General features: G+C 42.3%; 1 long non-coding RNA gene across 1 annotated transcript in view; it reads left to right on the top strand.

Moving 5' to 3' along the window:
• Nucleotides 1-8,277, top strand: part of LOC142470215 (uncharacterized) — an 11,000-nt gene extending 2,723 nt beyond the window's left edge. The window contains exons 2-4 of the long non-coding RNA XR_012789231.1: nucleotides 6,562-6,709; nucleotides 7,097-7,199; nucleotides 8,147-8,277. This is a non-coding gene — a long non-coding RNA (uncharacterized LOC142470215). The remainder of the gene's footprint in view (nucleotides 1-6,561; nucleotides 6,710-7,096; nucleotides 7,200-8,146) is intronic.
• The last annotated feature ends 467 nt before the right edge of the window (nucleotides 8,278-8,744 follow it).

Here is an 8,744-nt window from a genome sequence, read left to right as displayed (position 1 = left end):
GTATATAATAGCGCATACAGTGTGTATATATCAGTAAGTGTATATAATAGCGCATACAGTGTGTATATATCAGTAAGTGTATATAATAGCGCATACAGTGTGTATATATCAGTAAGTGTATATAATAGCGCATACAGTGTGTACATATCAGTAAGTGTATATAATAGCGCATACAGTGTGTATATATCAGTAAGGGTATATAATAGTGCATACAGTGTGTATATATCAGTAAGGGTATATAATAGTGCATACAGTGTGTATATATCAGTAAGGGTATATAATAGTACATACAGTGTGTATATATCAGTAAGTGTATATAATAGCGCATACAGTGTATATATCAGTAAGTGTATATAATAGCGCATACAGTGTGTATATATCAGTAAGTCTATATAATAGTGTATATAATAGCGCATACAGTGTGTATATATCAGTAAGTGTATATAATAGCGCATACAGTGTGTATATATCAGTAAGTGTATATAATAGCGCATACAGTGTGTATATATCAGTAAGTGTATATAATAGCGCATACAGTGTGTATATATCAGTAAGTGTATATAATAGCGCATACAGTGTGTATATATCAGTAAGGGTATATAATAGCGCATATAGTGTGTATATATCAGTAAGGGTATATAATAGTACATACAGTGTGTATATATCAGTAAGTGTATATAATAGCGCATACAGTGTATATATCAGTAAGTGTATATAATAGCGCATACAGTGTGTATATATCAGTAAGTCTATATAATAGTGTATATAATAGCGCATACAGTGTGTATATATCAGTAAGTGTATATAATAGCGCATACAGTGTGTATATATCAGTAAGTGTATATAATAGCGCATACAGTGTGTATATATCAGTAAGTGTATATAATAGCGCATACAGTGTGTATATATCAGTAAGTGTATATAATAGCGCATACAGTGTGTATATATCAGTAAGTGTATATAATAGTGTATATAATAGCGCATACAGTGTGTATATATCAGTAAGTGTATATAATAGTGTATATAATAGCGCATACAGTGTGTATATATCAGTAAGTGTATATAATAGCGCATACAGTGTGTATATATCAGTAAGTGTATATAATAGCGCATACAGTGTGTATATATCAGTAAGTGTATATAATAGCGCATACAGTGTGTATATATCAGTAAGTGTATATAATAGTGCATACAGTGTGTATATATCAGTAATTGTATATAATAGCGCATACAGTGTATATATCAGTAATTGTATATAATAGCGCATACAGTGTGTATATATCAGTAAGGGTATATGATGTAGTGCACATTGTACATAATAAAGTGCATGTATACATTCCCATATACATACCCATCTTCATTCCCATATACGTATTCTTCCCATATACATTTATTCCCCTCCCTATACATTTATTCCCCTCCCTATACCTTCCCATATACATTTATTCCCCTCCCTATACCTTCCCATATACGTACCCGCGGGCCGGTTTGCGCGAACTTTCCCCTCAGTGCCCAAACTGGGAAAAAAAAACAACAACAATCCCGGGAGTGTAAGTGGGAGGAGCTGAGCCACGCCCCGCCCCCTGGGACACGCCCCGCAGGCCTGTCTGCCCCACCCCCCGAAGCCTGAGGCACGCCCCGCAGGCCTGTCTGCCCCACCCCCGGAGTCTGGGACACGCCCCGCAAGCCTGTCTGCCCCGCCCCCGGAGCCTGAGGCACACCACGCAGGCCTGTCTGCCACGCCCCTCAAGCCTGACTAGTAACAACCCCACCCCACCGGACACAGCGCGGACTCCTCCCCAGGTCGCTGTTCGGCCGTTAAATTCCGTTAATTGTTTGTTTTTAATCTTTCACAACCAACGCTCGCGCCGCAGCCAATGACGTGCCATCCCCGCCTCCTGCACCAAGCCCTGTGATTGGCCGCTTCTTGCTCTCGGCCTGCCCACATGGCCAAAGTTACGGATCCGGTTGGCCACGGAAGCTGTCAATCTTGCGCTTGGGAGAAGCTGTCAACCAACAAGGGAAATAAACCGCGCCCGCCAATAGGCACCGCCCCCGTCACGCTGTCGCTGATTTTGATTGGTCGGTGGGAACGGCTCATATATATATATATATATATATATAAAAAGGCGGGGCTTGTGGAACATACCATTCTGCACAGGAAGGATAGGGGGATTCTCATTGGTGCCAATTCCTCATGAGTGTAAAATCCTAATCTGGATAATAACTGCACCAAATTCCTCCTTAATGCAGCTTTCATGCACACAAGGGAAATTCTTCCACATTCAATAATACATTGTGGAATAGATTAAATACACCCCTATAGCCACATAGCCTATTCCATGAACCAATTGTTGCCAAGCAGAGTCCTTCTTATTTTAACCCTTCTCCTGCCAGAGGGGTCAGCAACACATTGCGTTTTCAGTACGCTTTGGCGGTTAAAAAGGTTTTATTTTCCCTAATTTTTTTTTAAGCGAAACTTATTTGCTCGTATCTACAGTGTTTTCATGGGGAAAAATCCTTGCGTTGTAACGCAAAAACCATCACCCAAATGACGATACGCTACTAATCTGAGGGTGCCAGTGTGCAAAAAAACACCATTCCAGCTTACACTAATACACATGCGCAGAAGAAGAGGTTGGGGGCCACGGCGCGCATATGCAGAACCCAATAGTCACCCCCCTACATTCGCATATGCACAGTGGCGGCAGGGCTCGGCACACATGTGCAGCAGCCGCCGGCTAGGCGCGCCGCTCATGCGCAGAAGCAACAGCAACCCAGCTTGGGAGACAGAGGCACGCATACACACACACACACACACAGAGACACAGACACACACACAGAGACGCAGACACACACACAGAGACGCAGACACACACAGACAGAGACGCAGACACACACAGACAGTTAGTATAACTATATAAGTGAAAATGTCTCAAACAGAGGTGTGTGCCGAGAACGCGCGTTCTAAGTCAAACTTTTTTGCGTTTTGTCACTGACGTGTTTTCAATTTTAATTAAAAATAATCACCATCACAAATACAATATCTGTGACAAAACAGTGACCAAAGACAAAGAAGCTTCACTTAAAATGCGCATGCTCAGCACACATGACTTTTTTTCCCGTAAACCGCGTGTAAAAACACCATTGTGCACAACAAAAAAACACAAATATGTTTAAATACAAATGTTTTAAAGGTTGAATTTTTTTCAAGATCTTTTTTTATTAAAAAATAAAATAAAAACCCACAAGCGCGTCGTGGAGTGGAACGTCCGCTTGAAAGACTGCGGCGGAACCAGCTAATTTGATCTACCCCCGTTTGTAAAAGAGACAGGATTCTAAAAGTCGCTAATCAATATTCAGTGATGGCTCCCAAAATTACAAAAAGGAAACTCCCCACAACGGAGTTCCTACATTTTTTAAGAGGCGAGATCAGTGGCGGCCCTCACGTTGTGGCGCACCTTCCACTGTGTCCGAATTGGACCACGGAATTTGCACACCGCCTTCTACAAGGCCCGAGGGTTATTTGCATATCACTACCCAAAATCCTTTGCTGAGGTGGCAGCACGACATGCTGAGCGATGATGGGGTAAGGCAGGTTTGTGGACCTGTCTGAAAGCTGCAGACCAGGCAATAAAAAAAAAAACAACTGAATTACATTTGTAATGTATTATAATGTAACAAGCATTTTATGTTTCTATAACAACCATTTACATAGTTACATTCCCTTCCTCTTCTGAAACAGGCTCTGGCACACCACTTTTTGAGCCCTGCCCTTTCTCTAGCAGTGCACCAATTGTATCTAGTGACTGCCTGGTCACATGATCTTCCCCACAGAACTTTGCATCCTTGGTCCTCTTCTGCTACACTGACAGCCATTTAGTGAACCCCCGAGCCGAATCTTCGTCAATCAATCAGCAACTTAGCTCATTGTGTGGATTGTATTGATGCACATATTAAAAGGGGGTGACGGGCGCATCTTGGACTGCTGCTTTAAGACGTGAACATGCTCATCATTACCACCAACATGGGGGGACAGCCAGGACTGCTGTCTCAGGCTCGGTGAGTTAAGGGTCCGGGTCCCCCTGCCGGCGACCCTAATCTGTAGTGCCAGATCTGCAGGCCTGTATGGGCCTCCCTCCCACTGACCTCTGGGAACCACCTCCGGCAGTCCTCTAGCAGAACACCCTCCGAGGCTGCCCCCTAGGCCCAGACATCTCCCCACTAGGCTCAGACATCCTTCTCCCCCTTCCCGGGATCATACACGTCACCCCTAGACCCATACTTGCCAGCCCAGATATATTTAATATCTGAAGATGTGTTGTGAGTTTGTTTTACTTGTGGCAAGTGCTATTAATCTAAATGGAATTTCCCTTGGTGTTATCTCTACATAATAAGGGTTCTTGAACCCAAAATTATTCAGAAGCAGATATCTAGTTCGTGTCTAAGCATATTCCCTATTTACTGTTTATAATGTTATGTTACTGATACAACACATCTTTATGCAAATTTACTTTATCTGTTCATGTTAAGAACTCAATTTGTGTGCGTATACACACACACACACACACACACACACACACACAAACACACATATAGTGGCAAGATAAAGTTTGTGAACCCCAATGATAATTACGGAAATTCCATTGTTTTTCCAGGATAACCTTCTTGAATCAAAACCTTTTCTTAAATATCCAATAGGGTTTATATTAACCAATTCCATGTCTTTTGAAATAAAATGATGTATGAATTCGACAAACAACGAGTAATTAAAAGTGAGGGTATCTGCAAATGTAAGTGAAACCCTGGTTTTAATCAGCTTAATTAAAGGGGATAATTAGAATCAGGTATTTAAATAATTCGGTAGATCTTCAGGTGTGAGTTTGGGAGGCCCCACCCTATATAAAGAACAGAAACTTTGTGAGTTTGGCCTTCACCATATAGGTGTGTGTGGAAACCGTCATGCCACAATCAAAAGAAATATGAGGACTTCAGAAAAGCAGTTATTGATGCTCATCAGACTAGAAAGGGTTACAAAACCATTTCTAAGGATTTGGGACTCCACCAATCCACACAGTCAAACCAGCAAATCATCCGGGAAGTCACAAAGAACCCCAGAGTAACATCTAAGGATCTGCAGGCCTCGCTCACCTTGGCTTATGTGAGTGTTCATGACTCGACTATCAGAAAAAGACTGACCAAGAATGGTGTTCATGGAAGGATAGCCCGGAGGAAACCACTGCTCTCTAAAAAGAACAGTGCTGTCCATCTGAATTTCGCCAAAGAGCACATGGATGATCCACACGACTTCTGGAACAATGTTCCCTGGACAGACAAGTCAAAGGTTGAAATTTTTGGCCTCGATGAGAAACGTTATGTTTGGCAAAAACCAAGTACTGCGTTCGACCCTCATCTGCACCGTCATGCACGGCGGTGGCAGTGTGATGGTTTGGGGCTGCTTTGCTGCCTCAGGACCCGGACGGCTTGCCATGATTCACAAAACCATGAATTCTACATTGTATCAGAAGACTCTACAATAGAATGTCAGGGTATCCGTCCGTGAGGTGCAGCTGAAGGGAAAGTGGGTCATGCAGCAAGACACTGATCCTAAACATACAAGCAGATCTACAAAAGAATGGCTGCAGAAGAAGAAATTCTGCGTTTTAGAATGGCCTAGTCAAAGTCCGACCTGAACCCCATCGCAATGTTGTGGCAGGACCTGAAGCAAGCTGTCAATGCATGGAAGCCCTCCAGTGTGGCTGAGCTGAAGCAGTTCTGTAAGGAGGAATGAGCCACAATTCCTCAGACCCGATGTGAGAGACTGACCAGCAGTTACAGGACACGCGCAGGTGAAGTCATTCCTGCTCAAGGGGGCGCCACCAGCTACTGAATCTAAAGGTTCCCACACAGTGCTTTATCCCACATGGATATTGAATCATTTGCGGATAACTAAATGTTGGGAAAGTATCATGTTTGGTGTCATTTGTTTGATCAGGTTATCTTCATCTATTATTAGGACTTAGATTAAGAGCTAATAACATTTTAGGTTTGAAATATGCGAAAACCCTAACGGGGTCACAAACTTTTTCTCGCCACTGGGTGCGTGTATATATGTATGTGTGTATATGTATGTGTGTATATATGTATGTGTGTATATATGTATGTGTGTATATATGTATGTGTGTATATATGTATGTGTGTATATATGTATGTGTGTATATATGTATGTGTGTGTATATATGTATGTGTGTGTATATATGTATGTGTGTATATATGTATGTGTGTATATATGTATGTGTGTATATATGTATGTGTGTATATATGTATGTGTGTATATATATATATATATATATATATATATATATATATATATATATATATATATATACACACACGCACCTTTTCTTTTCCTATTTAACTCCTCCTTTCCTTAAGTAACTTACATATTTATACCAAATAATGCTAGTTACATTACTTACTATAACCCACATTCTCCTCCTACCTACAAAATAATGATTAAAGATCAGTACGTTAAAATGCTATAATCTTCTGCCCATTTAGTCGCGTAGAGGTCACGACAGGTCATCCTGCGCGTGTTTGCTGGCAAGCTGTGACGGAGCCTGCAGGAGACATCAGCGGTGTTTTCCATCTTCGCGGTGCCGAGATCCGGATCCTTTGCGGTCACCGCGAGCCCGCTTCCTGTCTCAGTGTGAGTGTCCGTCTCCCCTTGCCAGTTGTATATTTCTATGGCGGTTTTATCACAAATCGTTAGATAGTTTTCTTTCATGTTTGTTTCATGTTTTATTCCTTATATGCATTTTTATTGTAATCTGTATGCTGTGCAGCTTAGGGTTTAGTTAGAATTGGAGGTACTCTCTATCAATTCTGAGTTTTAGCTGCTTAGCTTTTTATCTGAGGTGGGGTTGGATCCACTCAGTATCTGTGTACATTTTTAATAAATTACCTATCACTAATCCCTGGTGCGCAATTGTGCATTTATTTCACTACATTATTTACTATAACCCACATTCTCCTACCTACAAAATAATGATTAAAGATCAGTCCGTTAAAATGCTATAATCTTCTGCCCATTTAGCCCCATACCCAGATCGGAACGCAATGAGTGGATGCGGCAGTTTTGCCGCAAACGTTTAGCCGCTGCCGAGGGTCACTTCGTCGCTTGGTGTTTCGTACCCAAGGTAGGTCATTAGCTTTGGGGAAGGGTTTTTTTTAGGGTAAGGGGACCAGAGTAAGGTTTTTAAGGGTAAGGTTTTTTTAGAATAATAAAACAGGGATACAGGTTTTAGGCTGAGGGAGTTTTTGTCTAAGGGCTAAAGTTACGGCCCTAAATTGGCGTTGGGCGGCCAGCGACGAGATGTCCCTGCGGCGAGGTCACAACCACACGTCCTAAACCATACCCAGATTCCCTTTTAAGATTTCAGACTCAATAAGGTGACCTTAGCCCTCTGTTGCTACGCTGTTCAAGATAAACAAATATATAGGTAAATCAAGTATACACTTTCTATCTAGGGAGAATTTATTTCCATTTAATTGCTTTCCGTACACTGTTCTCAAGCTTTGATATTACAGTTTATTACAGGGTACAATGGTGCCCCAATTTATTAAGCACGCTTTCTGGGAAAATGAATATATATACCTTAATTAATCCCATTTAATTTGCTCCTCCCCTGCAACACAGCTTTCCTTACTTTTGCCCTGTATAGTGCGCATTCCTTGTGTTCACAATGGTATAACTCGTTTTGGAATCTGACCATCTAAATCAGGAGTGTACAAAGTATTTTCCCTGCTGGCCCTCCCCCCCTGCACGCGCCCCCCCGCCCTTCTTACCTTGTCTCCGGTGTATCTGATGTCACAACGTCATATGATGCTGCGTTGCCATGGCGACACGTCGCCCGAAGCCGCCGGAGATAAGGTAAGGGACCTTACAGAGGCCTCACGCGCTCCCCCTGCATTGAATTTAAATGCCTCTGGGAAGAGCACGGTGCCTCTGTAAGCACCACGCACTCCTCCCCCCCCCCCCCCACACTCCCCAGTTTGTGCACCCCTGATATAAATTATGGTCATTTGATGAAGGTTATTTATAAATGTCTCACCTCCCCGTTGTTCTACTCCTCCATGTCAACAGGGAGCCCGTCATCGTAGGCCCGACCTACGTCCCCACACTACACAGCCATTAAAAGGCACCTTCTTCCTACTCTAAGGGTAAGTAATACTGGGTTATTATCCTTAGCCTGAATTCTCCCCTATCTCTCCTCCTTTTCCCCTTTCACCAAAGCTGTGGATTCTCAAGTCTGCCAATGCTGCAGAGACCACCAAGGCTGTCTCACTGTGGTGCACTTTCCTCTTAAGCTCATTTCTGACCCCACTAAAGACCTAAACAGCCCCTGTAAAAGCTGCACGGCCATCTCCAAATATTAACGATTGCAATATTATTCTCCTGCAACAAAAAAAAAAACATTTTAATATCCAGCCACCCAAAGGTTTTTTCCCCCCGATAAGAATTACCCCCAAGTGTTCGTGGCTTTAGATCAGGTTAAGCTGAAAGGGGTAGCTATCCTAATTAATAAAAAGACTAATTTTGTTCCCGATCTGCTTAGCGCAGATAAAGAAGGGAGATGTATCATTGTTGTTACTCAATATGGACAAGAGTTGACTATTGCAAATATCTACGCACCCAGAACGAACAGCTCGCAATTTTTCAATAATTTTTTGGGAGAGGTCCA

Source organism: Ascaphus truei, chromosome 19 (genome assembly GCF_040206685.1).
Source record: "Ascaphus truei isolate aAscTru1 chromosome 19, aAscTru1.hap1, whole genome shotgun sequence".
Taxonomy (NCBI): domain Eukaryota; kingdom Metazoa; phylum Chordata; class Amphibia; order Anura; family Ascaphidae; genus Ascaphus; species Ascaphus truei.
Note: the sequence above shows the minus strand (reverse complement) of the source record. Positions and strands in the feature narration are given on the sequence as shown.